The 20,079-nt window shown below is 42.2% G+C and overlaps 1 long non-coding RNA gene across 1 annotated transcript; it reads left to right on the top strand.

Moving 5' to 3' along the window:
* Positions 1–12,335: 12,335 nt before the first annotated feature.
* Positions 12,336–13,367, top strand: LOC143414172 (uncharacterized). The gene is made up of 3 exons (XR_013094697.1): positions 12,336–12,476; positions 12,930–13,022; positions 13,284–13,367. It is a non-coding gene; the product is annotated as an uncharacterized LOC143414172 (long non-coding RNA).
* The last annotated feature ends 6,712 nt before the right edge of the window (positions 13,368–20,079 follow it).

Genomic DNA, 20,079 nt, shown 5'->3' with positions numbered 1-20,079 from the left:
CTCCTCCGGACCCTGCCATCATCTCGGAAACGCGACTGGGCTGCATGCTTACCGCATGTGCTCTTTTGCTATAATAGCACGCCCCCAGGTTCAATGAGATCATCAATGGGAATGGTGAACTTCACCGGCAAATTCATTCCTAACCTGGCAGCAAACACATCCTGTATTTGTGAACTCCTCCATAAAGAGCACAAGTTCGAGTGGACAGCCAACCATGACAGTGAATGGGCACATCTCAAAAGAACGCTGACAACTGCACCTGTATTGGCATTCTATGACTCTTCAAAGAGGATCAAACTGTCAAAGATGGAATTGGTGCAGTACTTCTGCAAGCTGAAGGTGAGCACTGGAAACCTATAGCCTACACATCCAGGTCCATGACGGAGAGTGAGTGTCGCTATGCTCAAATTGAGAAAGAATGCCTGGAATTGGTTTTTGGCCTAGAGAGGTTCCACAGCTTTGTGTATGGCTTACCCTCTTTCACTGCAGAAACAGATCATTGCCCACTAGTTTCCATCATCAAGAAGAACCTAAATGAAATGACGCCCAGAATTCAGCGTCTGATGATGAGAATGCAGAGATATGACTGTCAGTTAGTTTACACACCAGGAAAACACCTGATAATTGCAGATGCGCTCTCAAGAGCACCCACAGGGGGCATGGTGAGTACAACAGAAGAAGACATTCAAACTCACATAAACATGGTCTTTACCGCACGGCCTGTGTCAGACATGAAATCCAAGCAAATAGCTGATGAGACTGCACAAGACATAGAACTACAACATGTTATAAAAAGCATGTCAAGAGGATAGTGTGTTGGTTTGTGTCCACTTTTCTACCACATTAGAGGGGAACTGAGTGTAGTCAGGGGCATGCTATTTAAACGGGACTAAATCGTCATCCCACAGAAAATGAGGCCAGAGATGCTTACCAGAATACATGAAGGGCATCTCGGAATTGAGAAATGCAAAAGGAGGGCTAGAGACAGAGTCTTTTGGCCTGGGATGAACAAAAGACATTGAGAACATGATAAGAAGGTGTGAGACATGTCAGAAGTATTGCAACAAACAGACCAAAGAATCTATGGTTGTTGATGAAACACCAACAGCGCCATGGTACAAAGTAGGGATGGATTTATTTCATGTTAAAGGCAAAGACTATTTAGTGGTCATTGACTACCACTGTAACTTGAAATGGCACTGCTTTCAAACTTGTCATCGGCGTGTGTCATAACACATGTAAAATCCATTTTTGCCAGACACGGTATCCCGTACATAGTGATGAGCAGAGATGGGCAGTAACGCGTTACTTGTAACGCGTTACTGTAATCTGATTACTTTTTTCAAGTAACGAGTAAAGTAAGGGACTACTATTGCAAAATCGGTAATTAGATTACCGTTACTTTCCCGTAGGAACGCTGCGTTACTGCGTTACTAAAACCGTGATTTTTTGCGAGAATGTCTCACGACAGTGACGTAAGCGAGTGCGCCGTTAGTGACAGCAGCTGTGTGCAGATCAACAGTGGATCACATATCGATTGTGGGAGAGAGTATGAGCGTGCAGCGTTTAAAGCGTGGAAGTACTGACCTTACTTTGAGTTTGATTCCATAAAAAGTGACAAAAACATTAGCGTCCATCGTGCGTGGGAAGAAAACTTCTTTTTACAGCGAAAAAAACCCCTAAACTTCCAAGCAAGCACCGAGTGCGCTACGACGTAATGGGAAACTCACAGAGAAACTCGCAGATTCTTCAACTGACCTCGGCACACCTGCACCAGGGTAAACCTCCGCCTACCCTGCTCCTGCTTTGCAGGTGAAAATAGAGCAACAGGACCGCTGAGTCTTTGACTTTATTTATTTTCTGCTGTGTTTTACTTGCATCTATTTGAAAGAGTGAGTGTAAACACAAAAAATATTTTATTTTATGTGCTGGAATGTGCAGAAAATAGGTTTAAATGTTAAACTAATTTATTCAAGTCAGAGAATGTTGCATATAATTAAATTTTTGCTTGATGCATAAAGTTAAAAGATTAAAACTGATAAAACAAGTTAAAAAAAAGAGACTTTTCCATTTGATTACATTTTGTATGATGGATTATGTAGAAAAAGTAGAATTGGGCTGAAAGATCTATCGCTTTATCACCTATTCAGGTTGCAAATCGTGCTTTTAAAAAGTAACTAAGTAATTAATTACTTTTGAAAATAAGTAATCAGTAAAGTAACGGGATTACTTTTTTGGGGAAGTAATCAGTAATTAGTTACTGATTACTTTTTTCAAGTAACTTGACCAACACTGGTGATGAGTGACAATGGGCCATGTTTCAGCAGCAAGGAGTGGCAGGAGTTTGCAGAGCAGTATGACTTCAAGCATATGACATCTAGCCCTCTGTATCCACAGTCAAATGGTAAGGCAGAGAAAGGAGTTCACATTCTCAAGCAGCTATTAAAGAAAGCCGCTGATAGGGACTCAGATCCATACCTCGCCTTACTCAGCTACAGAGCATCACCAGTTGAGTATGGTTTATCGCCTGCTGAGCTACTGATGAACAGAAAGCTGCACGCCAAGCTGCGTCAAGCCCACAACGCATTCAAAAGTATGTCAGAGGCTTCGACACTTAAAGATGAAGCAAAAGTTATTTTATGACAGAAGAGCCAAGCAACTTTGACCATTAGCAGTTGAGGACACAGTCAGGATTGAGGATCAAAATGGTTGGAACACCAAGGCTACCGTTCTCGAAGAAGTGGCTCCAAGGTCATTCAATGTAAGGACTGAAGATGGACAAATCATTCATCGCAATCGGCGAAGCCTTTTGAAAATACCAGAAGCTTCTTCAGAAGTCACTGAGATCCGAAGTAAGGATGAAACCACATCTCCACATGACCAGAGTGGCACAGGAATGGACAATTCAAGCAAGCCTGTGCTCAGGAGGTCTGCACGAGAGATCAGGAAACCTGAGAGACTGGACTTGTAAAAAAACAAAATCAACAAACTAATAACATTCCAAATCAGACAAAGCAAAGGTTATGCTTGTGCCATCTGCCATATTCTTTAATGTTTGTTGTTTAACTCACATATGTTTGGTGATGTGTTTTTTTTTTTTTTTTCATAAAAGAAAAGGAAAAAAAAAAAAAGCAGCTGTTGCTGTAAGTTAACGTAGTTTCATGCCATACCACAAGGTGGCACTATCTCAGTAAACACGGGCATGAGAGCTAAGAGGTGGTGGTTGTTCCGGCTAACCAAGGATGGTTAATAAAAGTATGTCGCAGATCACAAAAGGACTCTTTCTTCATAAATAAGGAGACAAACGAAACAGTTACCACAATAATAACAAAGTTACTGTAAAGCGTTACTTAATAACGCGTTAGTCCCTACACTGGGTATAACAGGCTACTGGAAGATCGCAGACAAAAATGTACTAAAAGACTACCAGCAACTCCAGAGAAGTTTTTATTTGGAAAGACAGGATTTCTTTAGATACCTCCAGCTGAGACACCATTACGAAAGAAACATAAAATTCCTAGAAGAGGAGGAAACGGGCTTGGTTAATGTCTTTTATTAATACTATTGGCTGGTGCAAAGAAAGCCATAAATCGCAAATGGCTAAATGTGGATCCACTGTCATTTTTGGACTGGACAGGCACTATCAAGGAAATTTACACAATGGAGAGACTAACTTTTTCATTAAGACTTGCTGCTGATAAATTTGAGAAATCCTGGAAAGAATGGGACCTTTACCTGAATGGAAAAATATTATAAATTCTGGTACCAAATGTATCATTGCCTTAATTCACCTATTTGATTTGATTGTACCTTAAATGGATGTATCTTTTTTTTTAATGTGTCTCTGCTAGCCTAGATGCTCTGTACTTGTTAAGGGTCTGAATGTTTTGTACAAAACAGAAACAAAACTACCAATAAAAATAAAGTGTTAAAAAAAGCCTGACAATTTAAATAGTTTGAAAATTTTTTCTCAAACTATCAGAAAGTGTTTTATCCCAGGTTTCCTGGATCAGTTCCACTTCAAATATGGGTCCTTTTCGTTTGCCAGGACTCAAAGGCCAATCCAAAATGTTCAGTCATGTGGCTACTGGGCAGAACATTGCTTCATCATGATGTCCAATAGTGGACAGTCAGTAGAAAAAAGGAAATGGACTGGTTCTTGCATAGCACCTCTCCACTCTACCTGAGCATTCCCACATTCACACAAGGGCTTTTTTCTAAACTTATATGTAAGTGCTTTATATTTAACATCCACACACATTCATACTTGGGATTAGTATCTTGCACAAGGATACCTGGCATGGAGACTGGAGCAGCTAGGAAACAAGTCACCAACCTTCTGTTTAGTAGAAAACCTGCTCTACCTCCCGAGGTACAGCCGCCAAGCTGCGGGACAAAAAGTTGTTTTTTTTTTTTTTTAAAGCCTACTCGGATCATCTATCCATGATAGATCCAGATATGAAGAGAAACTACTTGTGATCCATATTCAATCCCGACAGCTTTATTAAAATTCCTGAAAGTGAAGACTGCTCTCACACAGCTCCAGTTTGGTAACGTCTACATGCATCTTTTATAGAAGTGCTCACCTTACACTGTGTTTACATATGTATTTTCAATCTGGATGGGTAAATAATACTGCCGTGTGATAGGTTCATCATTAAAGCAAAGGTAAGAATAGTCCCACGTTGTACTTTTCTTCTTTTTCTTCTTCTTTCTGGTTTTCAAGCAGTTGAAGCACTTTTTTGACCGTCTCTGATATGACTGATTCAAATTTTTTTAATGGTCTCAGTCTGTAGTAAGTCAACCAGCATTACCAGTGACTGTTGAAAACATGGACAACTTAACAGCTCCCCCAAAATGAAGCCCCCTGGTGTCAGGCTGCAGCACAGGAAAAAGTTGTTCTCAGATACATTTTTTCCAAACCCACAAGGTTTGGCCAGGAAAGGGGTTCTTACTTAAGGGAAATGGCAATCTAGGAAGGCTGCCAACAGGCAAGCTTCCAGCCACACAGGTAATGGGACTAATGCTGTAATCCAAACTCAATCATAAACAAATTTCACAACACATGCTGCACCTGAGTGCTAGGATGAGATCAAACAATCAGTGATTTCATGTCTGCAGAGCTTTTTTTTTTATAGCTAAGCTATGGTGCTTGGCCCATAGCCCTGTTTACACACACCCTGACTATTGGGAGTGCGGCCATTCCCCGTACATATGGAATATATAACAGAGTGGAGACAGTCTTGATGCGACAGAGAACTGCATATACATATTATATGCATGTTTGGTGTGCACACCAGAGCGAACTAAAGAAAGAACACAAGAGAGTCCCAACTGATGTGAAGAATCAGGGAGATCCTGGAATTTATTTCTGTTTCTTACAGTATTTCTGATTAAACTGATGCTTCATGCTGGGTGAAACCAACTCTAGTAGTCCAGTCCCCACCACATAGGAGTTTTGTCTTTGATTGGTGAGAACAAAAATGGAAACAAAATCACAAAAATCATTTGGAAGAAAAAAGAATCATGTCCAGTGTGGTGACTGCTGGTTTTTGCCATACGAAAATAAACTCTGAAGTGTGTATGACGTTTTATTGGCCCACGCATGCTGCCCAGCAACAGACAACTGAATCATGGCGAGGACCATCTGGGGAACTGAATGCGTCATGCTGTGCCAACCCCCAGGAAAATAACTCATCATCTCGTTGTACTCAAAGCTGTGACAAGTGAATCAGCATCTGCCCTTTCATTGTCTGCAGCTGGGATTCAGTGGACATAAATGTATGCTGCATGATTTTTGTTTCTGTGTTGTAGTCAAGTTCAATTTATTTGATCTTGCATTATAAATCTTCCACAAGGTCAAACTAGCTCTACAGGAGTCAAGTCACTTCTTTCAGATTGTCTGAGATGATTTATAATTGTACACCAGGACATCTCGTGCATGTTTCCAATTAACAAAGCCTAGTCCGTTAGTATTCATGAAGTGAAAGCAACAATATAAATAATTTACTCTAGCTAAACAAAAGATTTACTTCTACATTATAATGTGAAGTCAAAATGAGTGGCATTACAGTGTGTGTAAATGTTTGTGTAAATTGGTAATTAAAACAAAGTTGTACTGTATTTAATTGAAATCTCTTTTGTTGCACACAAACAAACAAACAAACAAACAAACTTTGACATCCATTTCCAGGCGCCTCAACCTCCACAACATATCCTGTCAGGCGACCTCAATAGATGACATGATAGGGTGGGCAAGGTCTCACAGTGGTTTCACCCAAAACCTCTGGTGGTAATGACCCATGCCTTTTTTCACACTTTGGCCCATGTGATGAGGAACATGATTAATAGAGGATCAGTGATCAACTTCCACTAGGGTTTAAATGCCTGGGACTCTCCACCTTTTGCTTATAGAACTGAGGAAACCTCTTGGATGAGAGGTGAGACATCTTTAAAAAACTTAAAGAAGTCAAGTCACCTTCTTTTCAACCTCCTTAGACTACTGTGCCCTAGATGATTGAGAACCTACACAGATATATATCCAACATAGGTTTTTTTCCCCCCATTGAGCTTGCATGTGTTTTCTCAGTGTTCCCTAATATTTTTGGAGAAATTTATTTAACCCTTTCCTGATTTTCTTTTCTTTTTGTTTTGCATATTTATCACATTTACATGTTTCAGTGAATAAAACATGTAAAAATATAAATGATGATTACATTTACAAAGGGAAAAATAGCTATCCAAACAAAGCTGAAAGACATTAGTATAAGTAAAGAACGCCATGGATAGACTGAAAATTCGAAATAAGTCTACCAGAGACAACTAACTGTCACTGTCCCGTCTGGCGTGGCAGACGTGTGGAGTAGTAGATAGGACCCAAGATGTGGCAGCTCTGGTGCAAGTGAGTTTATTTAACAGCAGTGGATACAACAGGGATGACGCAGGTGAAACATGAAACTAAGAAAACCTAAACTGGAAAAACTAACAGAACTAACCAGAAACCAAGATGCAGGGAGGGACGGCGAGACGAACCAGCAACGAGGACAAGGTAACACACACTATAAATACACACACCAGGAATCAAGGGATGGGAAACAGGAGGGGAACACACCTGGAAGACATCACAGCTTACGAGGCAGGGGAAAACGTAAACAGAACACACTGACATAAGACAGAGACCTTCAAAGTAAAACAGGAAACACATACGCGTAATGACAAAAACTCAGAGACACGGACTAAACACAGAGACCTACTACACTAAGGGGATACACAAGCAGGGAAGACACCAAACAGAGGGAACACAACTAAACCCTAGGAAACCCAAAACAACAGTCATAATACAAAAACTATCAAAAGTAAAAGTACACAACCAAAAACACTGGGTCACCGACCCAGGACCATGACACTAACACATCAGAGCCAAAGCAAGAATCTGTGGCATTGTTAAAGCAAGATAACATTATACCTGTCAGAAAATGTCTTTAACAAGCTGGCACAGTTTTGTAAAAAAAAATTTCAATTCCCCGCTCGCCCCTGCCGGCGGTCTATCCTTCAAGCTCGGGTCCTCTGCCACAGGCCTGGGAGCTTGAGGGTCCTGCGCAGTATCTTATCTGTTCTTGGACTGCGCTCCTCTGCACAGAGATCTCCGATGTTGCTCCCGGGATCTGCTGGAGCCACTCGCCTAGCTTGAGTCACTGCACCGAGTGCTCACTGGGACCACTGTTACCTTCACCCGCCACATCTTCTCCAGCTCTTCTCTGAGCCCTTGGACCTTTTCCAGCTTCTCGTGTTCCTTTTTCCTGGAGTTTCTGGCCCTGAAATGAGCAGAATGTGACAAATTACCAGCACTATGTGCCCCCTTTCAGTGTTTTCAGAGATGACAACCCCCGACTCATGTTATGAGGACAGCCAAGCTCAACGCTGTGGGTTATCATTGGGTGAGGCAACTCACCGACTTTCACTTTGAAATCAGGTATCGGCCGGGCAAACAATATTGTTACAGACACCCTCTTCCACGATCCCCTCAACATCAATCCTTTTATGGATCAGTGTTCAGAAAGACTAAAAACATGCAAACTTCACATGACAGTCTGCTTGAAATAAATGGACTGGTTCTGTTATGGCCCTTGGTCTGGTGACCCAGGGTTCAGGTGTATTTGAGTTTTTATTAATATTTCAGTATCAGTCATGGTTTTTGTTCTCTTTATGGGTTTTGTGCTTATGTATAGTGTTTTTGTCTTTAGGGTTCTGTCTCAGTGTGATCCCTGTGTTTAAAATTTCTAGTGTCTCCGTATTTCATGTTCCTTCTCCATCTCTTTAGTTCAGTCTGAGTTCATTTTTGCCAGCAATTAAAAGCTGTCGCTATAAGTTCAGTTCTTCATTTCAGAGTCCTGCGTTTTGGTCCAACCCCTGCCCGCCACACAGCTTACCATGACAGAAGAATGTGACCATACTTTGGACCCAGCAGACTCAAACCTGTTCGAGTGTTGTGAGGAAATGACTCGTGTCAAGGCTCCTGATCTATGTAGCATGGGAATAATAATCAACATGGCTGAGGCACTTCTGAGAAGGAATTGCCGCCTCCACCAGTCCCCAGACTCACCTGCAATCACCAGTGTCTTTAGGGAGATAAAGGAGGCATTGCAGGCCCGGGAACTAGCACTCCCTGTGCCATCCATGCTGTCACTCGAAGAGCAGGCAAGCAAATCCACATCGCCCATGTTACCTCGACCTAGCCAATCTTCACCTTCCCCTTTCCTGGATGGAATATGGTCAGAGGATGAGGAGCCAGCCTCCACAGTCTCCTCAGCCACCTCTGTCAACACTGCACCCACCCCCCCAGAGGAATTGGCTTACACTCCACCGGCACTTATCACAGCCATCAGAATCCAGAGCTAACTGCGGGGGTCAGTGACAGAGACTTTCTTCCTCATGCTTCTCCCAAGTCAAAAGAAATAAAGACAAGTGCATGTTTTGTGTTTAACCCTGTTTTAAGTTCTAAGGCTGAGGTGGAAAAATCCAGAAAGATGTCATGAGTCTGTTTTTTCCGAGTCGACCAATGGTAAAATGGATTGTTATATTTCGGGAACTGACAGTAAGGTTTTGCCTGGCTGTTCAAAAACAGCTAATGATAAAGTGATATCTACACAGAGCATCCCTGAACCAATGGGTCCTTTGCCTATAAATACTGTTATCATGTTAGTGACGAGGTGGTGCACTTTACAGATTACTGTAAAGTAATGAGTACTTAGTTACTTATTACTTAGTTACTTTTAAAAATATACAACCTGAATACGTTATAAAGCCGTAGACCTTTCAGCCCAATTCTATTTTTTCAGCATAATCCATCATATAAAATTGAATCAAATGAAAAAGTCTCTAAAAATTGTTTTATTAGTTTTAATCTTTTAACTTTGTGCACTTGCATCAAGCAAAAATTTTATTATATGAAATTATTGAAGAAATTTGTTTAACATTTAAACCTATGTTTTGCATATTCCAGCATATAAAATAAAATCATGTTTTGTGTTTACACTCACTCTTTCAAATAGATGCAAGTAAAACACAATTCTCTGTGAGTTTCACATTCCCGTAGCAGATTTGAAGTTTAATTTTTCACTTTAGAAAGTTTTCTTGCCACGCAGAGTGTACAGCAGACGCTAATGTTTGTGTCACTTTTCACAGATTCAAACTCAAAGTAATGTGAGTACTTCCACGCTTTAAACACTGCATGGTCGTACTCTCTCCTGCACACTGTATTATCCATTGCTGATCTGCACACGTCTGTTGCTGCCATGGACATCGCACGCTCGTACATCTTTGTCATGAGACACTCTCACAAACAAAATCACAGTTTAGTAACGCAGTAACGCAGCAGGCTTATGGGAAAGTAACAGTAATCAATTTACTTTTTTTCAATAGTAATCTCTTACTTTACTCGTTACTTGAAAAAAGTAATCAGATTACAGTAACACATTACTTATTGTGGGCACATAAATAATGTTTTCTTTAATGCATGTGTGGGAAACGTGTTTTTTATTTTGCCGAACGGGCTCCTCCAGAGATTAAAACTCTGCCCAGGGCCTTCTCAGAGGCTCAGCTGGAGGCCTCAGTAAACTCTGGACCCCTGGGAGTAATTAAACTGGGGCATACTTTTTTGTCAGTTGGAGGCAAAGGTGAGCCCATCCAGCATCTGGCCACATCACCTGTAAGTTAGTGAGCCCATCCATCATCCTGCTTCGCCAGCCGGGGCTCAGACAAGCCTGCCCTGCCTCCTGCAGCCCAAGTAGAACCAAGCACTGAAACCAGCTGTGAGACCTTGTTTCGGTCAGGGCCACCAGAGCCTGCTGCAAGATCTGCGCAGACCCAGCCAGCCAGAGATCATTGCGCTGCCTGAGCTGGAGGTCTGCATGCCATCAGGGCCTGCCTGCACATCCATGTCCTGCCAAGCCACAGTTCCCTGCTGTGTTTCCATCTGTTCTCCACCCTCTTGTTATCCTGCCTGTACATTTAAGTCCTCAGTCTCTCTCTGTTGTAGTCACTTTCTCCATGTTAGCTGTGGGTCCTTCTCTGTCTTGTCAGGTCAGGTTATGTCATGTACTCCAAGTTTAGATCATTAGTCCTAGTTTGAGTTTTTATTTTATTTTTAGTGTTTATGTATTTTGTTTCTCAGTTCATTTTTGCCAGCAAATAAAAGTTGCCACTGTACGTTAGGTTGTCTGTCTCAGAGTCCTGCGTTTGGGTCCAACCCCTGCTTGCTGCACAACTCACCCTGACAGGTTCTTATATAGCACTTTTCTACTCTAACTGAGCACTCAAAGCGCGTTACACCCCCAACTGACCAACTCACACAAACACTTTTCTCTTTCTACACTCAAAAAAATGAATGAGGTGGATTGTTCAGTGTATATTAATTATTTATTTTCATTTTACTTAAAATATATGTTTTTGTTAAGTTAACATATGTTTTTCTAATCAAGTCTACGTAATTGTGTCTTTTATTCAACGTACATAATACTAATGCTTGATGGCATAACATTTAAGTTAAGTCAATTAGGATCGATATACCTTGTATATCCACAAGGTGGCAGTAATGCAAAAACAGTTGTAATGAAACCGCGAAGAACAAGAAGGTTTCACGGCTTGGGCCTGCTCATGCGCAAGACTTCAAATTTAATTTAAAAACGTTGTTTTGGCGCCAAACTGCTGTTTCTTTGAGAGGTAAGACCATTTTTTTTCTTTGACTATGTTGTGTAGTATCTACATGTCGAGCATGGTTATATTTTGCGTTTGTCTTACAAGACATGTTATATTGTTTGCGTGCCCTTGTTCTACATTAGTTTTACTGGGTCCTGGACATGCTTATTTTGTGGACTGTGTAAGAAACATTTTTATTGTTTTTTGTTTTATTGAGGGATAAGCTACAGGGGTTCATGGGGTTATTTTTCCATTTGCTTTCTTGGGATTCCTTTACTGTAATCCGAGAGTCGGAAATATCGAATAGGATAGCAAGGATAGCATAAAGTGACATTTAAAATCCATAAAGTCAAGGGCGAAAGCCACTGTGACACCATTGTTATGCTCTATCAGTAATCGATATTATGTAAAAATCGTCTGTAAATACAGCATGTTTCCTAGCGGAGTTATACATATCAACATAGTTATAAATTACAGTTTGTTAAATCACACACTTAATTTTTTAAATAAAATTATTCACGACATATTAGTGGACAGACAATGGAGGTCGACATACCTGGTGATAATTGCTTCTATAGAAAGTTTGCACATGGCAGTGTCAATCTCTTGCTTTTCTTCTGAGTAGTATTTTATTTAGTTGTAATTCAAACAATAATTTGCTTCTTGAAATTAAGTAATGAATTTCTTGTTTTACTTTATAAATTTCAGATCCAGGCCTCCCTCCTATACTGATGTGGTGTATGTGGTACTGCTGAGCTTGTATGTGGTATGTGAACTGTTATACTTTTAAAAACAAAACTGTTTTATAAGTTAAGTTTTCTTTAGTGACCCATCCCATGCCCCTGTTATTTCTACTCCAGATCTGAACCATGGTAAAGGTTGCAGTTCAAGGGCCTGAGGCATGAAATTCTTTTCAGATCAGCTGTGATCAATATTTTTTGGAACTTGATAAATAACAATAAAAACTGTAATGGCTCCATTAGCATTTTGTGTAAATGTTTGTGTTAAAATTATAGCTTTAATGAGGTCTTTCTACATTAGTTTTAGTTATAAAGTATGTATATGTGTACATATAGTATATATATTTACAGTACAGTATGTTGTGTTTGTTGACATGTTTTCAGGTGGAAGCAGAATATGTGAGGATTACTACTGCTCCACTTGTTCCAAGGCTTTTTACACAACTTGACCAATACACTGACCAGCTCATAAAAGTCTTCAAGAAAAAAGGAGGCGTTGCAGGGAAGAAAATTAGACAAACTTTGGCCCCTGCCACACAGGTGCGTTATTCTGTTGGTAGCAAAATATTATGGCTAATAAGATCATTTTCAAATTTAAACAGCTAGTGTATGGTAGCTGCACAGTGCACTTACATTTATATTAAGCAAGACAAAGTTTGGTACTCAAAACGTTGGAAAATTTAAATTACCTAAACATATGTAAAATCTGATCCCTCGATTTAGGTTAAACCATAAGGGAATGTTTTTATGTTATGTTTTGAATGCAAAAAAAGATGATGTATTAGTTTGTCTTTACCTCCATTATGGACATATATAATGTGGTGGGAACCCTGCCCAACAGGTTAGCTATTCATGTCCATGTGATGATTAGTTGGTCTTGTGTTCATGTCTATCTGTGCAGTGGATATGTCATTCATTTTGCGTATAATGTGAGTTTGTGTCATCCTAAAGTACTTCTGTTTTCTCTTCCTGTATCTCTGCCACTCTCTACAGAAGGAAACTATTGAAAAGGGGAGGGAGTGTGTCCTCAGGGCACTACCTTTTTACCTGAATGAAGACCCAAGCATCCTCTTCAAAGAATAATTGGTTGGTAATTTTAGTTTAGTTTTTTATCTGTATTAAACCAAATTTTGAATAACTAATGTTGTTGCATGTTGTAATGTTGTTGTTGTTGTAATTTGCATGGAACCTGTTTAAATGTTTTGGGGAATCTTCTTGTATACCCAAACTATTTATATTTATTGTTGAATCTGTAGTCTAAAATAGTGGCTCACTGGGGTGCATGTTCCTAATATTGTGTTTACTTCATTAAACTGGACGCCATTTTTCTATGTTTTTGTGTCTAAGCTACAGCTGTTCAGAGGGAGCTGGAACAAATTACCCTTGCTATCTTTACCATCGAAAGAGCTGATGCCAGCACTCCTCCAGCCGAGGTGGGTATAACCACAGTGTGTGTCCTGCATGACCTGGAAGACCTGGCCTCTGCATGTGCACTCTTAATGGGTGGGATATATGCACTGAATCTCAGTTAACCTCGAGACTGAAAGCTTTCTTTGAAGTACTTCAGAAGCTCTTCCTTCATCTGTATGTCAGCAGACTCTTGACCAAGGTACAGTTGCTCAAGAATACACTGAATGAATAAGCCAACCCTTAATTTGGATGATGAATGTTCTGTCAGATGGACAGAAGTTTTTCGGAGGCTGAATGGGAATAAAATGGTAATTTGTAAATGACAGATAAAGGGAAAATTACATTTAAGAGAAATTTAGAACATTTTGAAAAGTTTGTAAACTACTACAATTTGAGAGATTTTACTGTTGTGGGGGGCCTAGTAAGAGACCATCAAAAGTATTGAGATTTAAAGGATTTAATTGAGAGATGATACTGCACCAGAAATGTTGAAGGTTGGTATGTATATTAGACATAGACATATTGTTATGAGGTGGAAATATGTTCATATTCAGTTTGTGTTACGTTGTGTGCATTGTAAAGGTAATTGCAATACATACTAAGAATAAGGGTAAGTTAGGAATGCAGGATGAATGTATATTTTGCAGACTTTTAAAGACGAACAATTGTTTCCATGTTAAAATGTTTACAACTGAAGTTTTTTTGCCCAAACACTGGTAAAATAAACGTTGACAGTGGCAAGTGTTAAATGGTTACTGCTGTGCTGTTGCAAAAAACTGAACGCTGACAAGCTGTTTTATTGTTAGACCATAATGTTGGCATGATTTATTAAAGTTTTATTTGGGATGGTGATGTAATTTTCTTTGGTTGCTAATATCAGTGGACTTTTTATTATTATTATTATTATTATTACATTAATTTTTTTTTAATTGTGGCTGTTGAGGTGGACACTTCACTTTGCATTGTTAAAGGAAAGCACTTCATTGGCGTTGTGTTACTGGACTGACCCTAAGCAATCATTGCAAATAGCAACTTTGCTATTCATTTTAGACACTAAAAGAAAAAACACTCCACAGACCTTACTAGCATTACATGTGCATAACTTGTGTCATCTTATCAATGTGTTATGTGGTCTTCAATGTTTTTTTTTTCTTCTATTTCTGGCAGATACAGACATTTAATTTAAAGTCTTGATGTTGCATCTGTCTACATACTGTTAATTACTAACCCTAATGAGCTGTTGTGTTTTATTTTGGACTGGGTTTACACAAATGCTCACTGAATGTGTTGGCAATAAAAGAAATTTTAAAAAATAAGTTTGATGTACTTAATTCATTTGTGTGGAACCTGTTGACAAAATAGATTTATGTAAAACTAATTAGTAAAGCACAAGGTGGCTGAAAATATAATATTTGAATTAATCTAACTTAAATTTAACATTTTACTGCCACAAATAAGAAATGTGTTGAAGTAACTAATCTAAACTAACCTAAAAAATATCATCTATGTTCATACAACATAACTTGATTTAGTTAGTCTTAAATATGTCTTGTTAATCTTAAGTAGTTTTTTTAAATTAGATGAACTAAAGATTTTTTGCTTTAAACTAAAATAATGCAATTTCGTGGAACCTGTTGACAAAATAATTTTAATTAAAGTCAACGTTTCATTTTTTTGAGTGTATGTAAGTGCTTCTATTTAAAATTCACACTCTGTGTGAATGCACTGCATTAAAATTACATCTCCCTAATTATTTTAAGTGCCCTTCATCAAGGTGTTTGTATACAGTTTTTCTCAAGTACTTTGGCACTTTTCTCATAGCAGAAAAGTCATTCTGACCACTCTTAATGCTGTTCTCAGAACAGTTTTCACCTGTGCAAAAGACACTATAACAGTCAAAGCTGTTATTTGTAGTCAATTGCTTCAACCCTGTGATAAGTGAATAAAAACCTTTCACCACCCCTTAAAGTCCAGTAAAGTCACACTACATACAGTCACCAATCACTTTATTAGGTATGCCGGCTTCACTGCTTGTGACAGGAAAAAAAGTGTTTAATCAGCTTTTTGCTTCAGCAGAAACATAAAGCATTAATGGTTAAGACAGGTCAAGCCAAGCATTAGGACAAAGTATGATTGAACGTGGTTGTTGATGTCTGATCGACCAGCTCAGCCACATCTAGGGTTTAAAAAGAATGGTCTGAAATGTCTGTTGTCCTGCTGGGAGACTTCAATGCTCACGTGGGTAACGACAGCGAGACCTGGAGGGGCGTGATTGGGAGGAATGGCCTCCCTGATCTGAACCCGAGCGGTGCTCTGTTATTGGACTTCTGTGCTAATCACAGTTTGGCCATAACGAACACCCTGTTCGAACATAAGAGTGTCCATAAGTGCACGTGGCACCAGGATGCTCTAGGCCGTAGGTCGATGATCGATTTTGTAATCGTATCAGCAGACCTGCGACCATATGTTCTGGACACTCGGGTAAAGAGAGGGGCTGAGCTGTCAACTGATCACCACCTGGTGGTGAGTTGGATCAGGTGGCGGGGGAAGACGCTGGACAGACCTGGTGCACGTAAACGCGTAGTGAGGGTGTGCTGGGAACGTCTAGCAGAGGCCCCAGTCCGCGAGATCTTCAATGCACACCTCCGGCAGAGCTTCAACAGCATTCCGAGGGAGACTGGGGACATTGAGTCCGAATGGACCATGTTCAGCGTCTCCATTGCCGAAGCTGCTGCATTGAGCTGCGGCCGCAAGGTGGTTGGTGCCTGCCGTGGTGGTAATCCCCGAACCAAATGGTGGACACCAGAGGTGAAGGGAGCCACCAGGCTGAAGAAGGAGTCCTATCGGGCTTGGTTAGCCTGTGGGACTCCGGAGGCAGCCGACAGGTATCGACAGGCCAAGCGGAATGCGGCTCGGGCAGTGGCTGAAGCAAAAACTCGGGTGTGGGAGGAGTTCGGAGAGGCCATGGAAAAAGACTTTCGGGCTGCCTCGAAGAGATTCTGGCAAACCGTCTCAGGAGGGGAAAGCGGTGCTCTACCTGCACTGTGTATAGTGCTGGCGGAGCGCTGCTGACGTCGACTGAGAAAATTGTCAGGCGGTGGAAGGAATACTTCGAGGACCTCCTTAATCCCACTGACACGTCTTCCGATGAGGGGAATGACCCGCCAATTTCCGGGGGCGAGGTCACTGAGGCAGTTAAACAACTCCTTGGTGGCAGAGCCCCTGGTGTTGATGAGGTCCGCCCCGAGTTCCTGAAGGCTCTGGACGTTGTAGGGCTGTCCTGGTTGACACGCCTCTGCAATGTTGCGTGGAGATCAGGGGCAGTACCTGTGGACTGGCAGACCGGGGTGGTGGTCCCCATCTTCAAGAAAGGGGACCGGAGGGTGTGTTCCAACTACAGGGGGATCACACTCCTCAGCCTCCCTGGGAAAGTCTATGCCAGGGTGCTGGAAAGGAGAGTTCGTCCGTTAGTCGAACCTCGGATACAGGAGGAACAATGCGGTTTTCGTCCTGGTCGCGGAACACTGGACCAGCTCTTTATCCTCTCCAGGATACTTGAGGGTGCATGGGAGTTTGCCCAACCAGTCTACATGTGTTTTGTGGACTTGGAGAAGGCATTCGACCGTGTCCCTCGGGGTGTCCTGTGGGAGGTGTTGTGGGAATATGGGGTGTCTGGTCCATTGCTACGGGCCATTCGATCCCTATACAACCGTTGCAAGAGCTTGGTTCGCATTGCCGGCAATAAGTCGGACTCGTTCCCGGTGGGTGATGGGCTCCGCCAGGGCTGCCCTTTGTCTCCGGTTCTGTTCATAATTTTTATGGACAGGATTTCTAGGCGCAGCCAAGTGGCGGAGGGCTTTCGCTTTGGTGGCCTCAGAATCTCATCTCTGATTTTTGCAGATGATGTGGTTCTGTTGGCTTCATCGGGTGAGGGCCTCCAGCTCGCACTGGAGTGGTTCGCAGCCGAGTGTGAAGCAGCGGGAATGAGGATCAGCACCTCCAAATCTGAGGCCATGGTTCTCAGCCGGAAAAGGGTGGAGTGCCCACTCCGGGTCGGGGATGAGTTCCTGCCCCAAGTGGAGGAGTTCAAGTATCTCGGGGTCTTGTTCGCGAGTGATGGGAGAAGGGAGCCGGAGATCGACAGACGGATTGGGGCTGCAGTAGCAGTAATGCGGACGCTGCACCGGTCCGTCATGGTGAAGAGGGAGCTGAGTGTAAAAGCGAAGCTCTCAATTTACCGGTCGATCTATGTCCCTACCCTCACCTATGGCCACGAGCTGTGGGTAGTGACCGAAAGAACGAGATCGCGGATACAAGCGGCAGAAATGAGCTTCCTCTGAAGGGTGGCTGGCCTCTCCCTTAGAGATAGGGTGAGAAGTTCGGCCATCCGGGAGGGGCTCAGAGTAGAGAAGCTGCTGCTCCACATCGAAAGGAGCCAGCTGAGGTGGTTCGGGCATCTGACAAGGATGCCCCCTGGGCGCCTCCTGGGTGAGGTGAGGCATGTCCCACCGGGAGGAGGCCCCGGGGCAGACCCAGGACACGCTGGAGAGATTATATCTCTCGGCTGGCCTGGGAACGCCTTGGTATTCCCCCGGATAAGCTGGAGGAGGTGGCTGGGGAGAGGGAGGTCTGGGCCTCTTTGCTTAGGCTGCTGCCCCCGCGACCCGGCCCCGGACAAAGCGGATGAAAATGGATGGTCTGAAATGAGAAAATATATATGAGCAAATATCTTTAGTAGTAAAGAGTGTGTAGAAACAATGAGAATATCTGATGTGGGTGGGGAAGTGTGTTACTGATTTTAGAACTGTTGTGAGGAGTAACTCGGGTGGACCCAGGTAGCAGATCACACAGACAAGTTTAGCAGCAGTGAAACAGATTTATTTACAGTGAAAGAATATTGTAACAATTCAATACTGGGAAGTACAGCTGGAGGAGATACTCGAGCATTTTACGGAGGAACGAAAGAGAGAAGTCGTTAGTGCACGGGCATGGTGAGCGGAAGACGAGTAATGTGAAGAAGAGAGTTGGCAAGCTTACTTGACACACACTGGTGGCTGAGGTGAGGTGAGTGTGGGTTGATGGTGGTGCAGGCAGATGGGGTGATGTATATCCAGGGGGAGATGAACTCAGAAAGGCAGGTAGTTTGGTGGCTGGGAAAAAATGAGGCAAGCTGGAGGAAGGAATACAGGTATAAGGGATCCTGTAAATACTTTGGCGATCATAGAATCGGACACTAAGCACAACTAACACATTACCACTTGTGTGTGAGACAGTACTCTGACACCAGACATCAGCCGCGCTGCTCCTTACCGGGTTTATGATGCACTGGATATCAAAAGGACCTAGAAAGCACTGGGCCAGCTTTTTACACATACATTAAAGAGGAATGTGCATTGATGATAACCAAACCTTTTAGCAAATGGTGTAGTGAGGAGCTGGGGTCTTCCTCCGATCTGTGAGTCGACGGTTATGCAGAGCACCGCTCTGGCATGTCGCCAAATCCTCCAACTGCAGCGTAGTTCTTCCTGCACATACTGCGATCTTTGTTTCCTAAGAAGGGAGCAGTGGTGGCTGGTCACCGAGACAGATTTCAAAAAGGAAAACCCAGTATTTGTGAGGTGAGAAAATTATGTGCATATCAAATGCAGGCTAGATGTGAGCTCTAAGAAGTTGGGTTTGAGGTGGCTACACAACGAAGGGTAGCTTCCAGTTGTTGGTTTGCCCGTTTTGTTTGTTTGTTAGACTCAGGGTGATAGCCTGAGGACTCAACTCTACTCCCAAGGCTGTGCAGAATGCTTTCCACACGTGAGAGACAAACTGTGGCCCTCTGTCAGAGACAATATCCTGGGGGACCCCATGTAGTCTGAAAACATGATTGACAAGTAGAGTGGCAGTTTGTGGGGCTGAAGGAAGCGTAGTAAGAGGTATGAAGTGGGCGCTTTAGAAAACCTATCAACTATGGTTGGAATGAATAATTTGAGGAGCATGGCACACCAGTGACAACATCTAACGCTATGTGTGACCAGGGATGACTGGGAACTGGTAAGGAGTGTAAACAATGTCACATTGAGAGCATGGGACTGCTCCTGCACTGGTGTCAGCAGAGTCCACCTGCACAGTACACTGCTTGGAGGTGTTGGGGTGGGTAGGGATGGGTGTGGTGCTAAATAGCTCTTTTAATCTAGGAAACACCTGATCAGCCTCAGGTGAGCACAGGAAAATTCGAGTGGGAGAAGTGAGTTTGGTAAGTGGGAATGTAATCTGGTTGTAGTATTTCATAAACCGCGAAACCTTAAACCTTTTTCTCAGTATACAGTGGGGCAAAAAAGTATTTAGTCAGCCACCGATTGTGCAAGTTCCCCCACTTAAAATGATGACAGAGGTCAGTAATTTGCACCAGAGGTACACTTCAACTGTGAGAGACAGAATGTGAAAAAAAAATCCATGAATCCACATGGTAGGATTTGTAAAGAATTTATTCGTAAATTAGGGTGGAAAATAAGTATTTGGTCACCTCAAACAAGGAAAATCTCTGGCTCTCACAGACCTGTAACGTCCTCTGTAAGAAGCTTTTCTGTCCCCCACTCGTTACCTGTATGAATGGAACCTGTTTGAACTCATCATCTGTATAAAAGACACCTGTCCACAGCCTCAAACAGTCAGACTCCAAACTCCGCCATGGCCAAGACCAAAGAGCTTTCGGAGGACACCAGGAAAAGTATTGTAGACCTGC

Source organism: Maylandia zebra, linkage group LG20 (assembly GCF_041146795.1).
Source record: "Maylandia zebra isolate NMK-2024a linkage group LG20, Mzebra_GT3a, whole genome shotgun sequence".
In the NCBI taxonomy this organism is placed as follows: Eukaryota; Metazoa; Chordata; class Actinopteri; order Cichliformes; family Cichlidae; genus Maylandia; species Maylandia zebra.
This window is presented reverse-complemented; position numbering and strand designations above follow the sequence as displayed.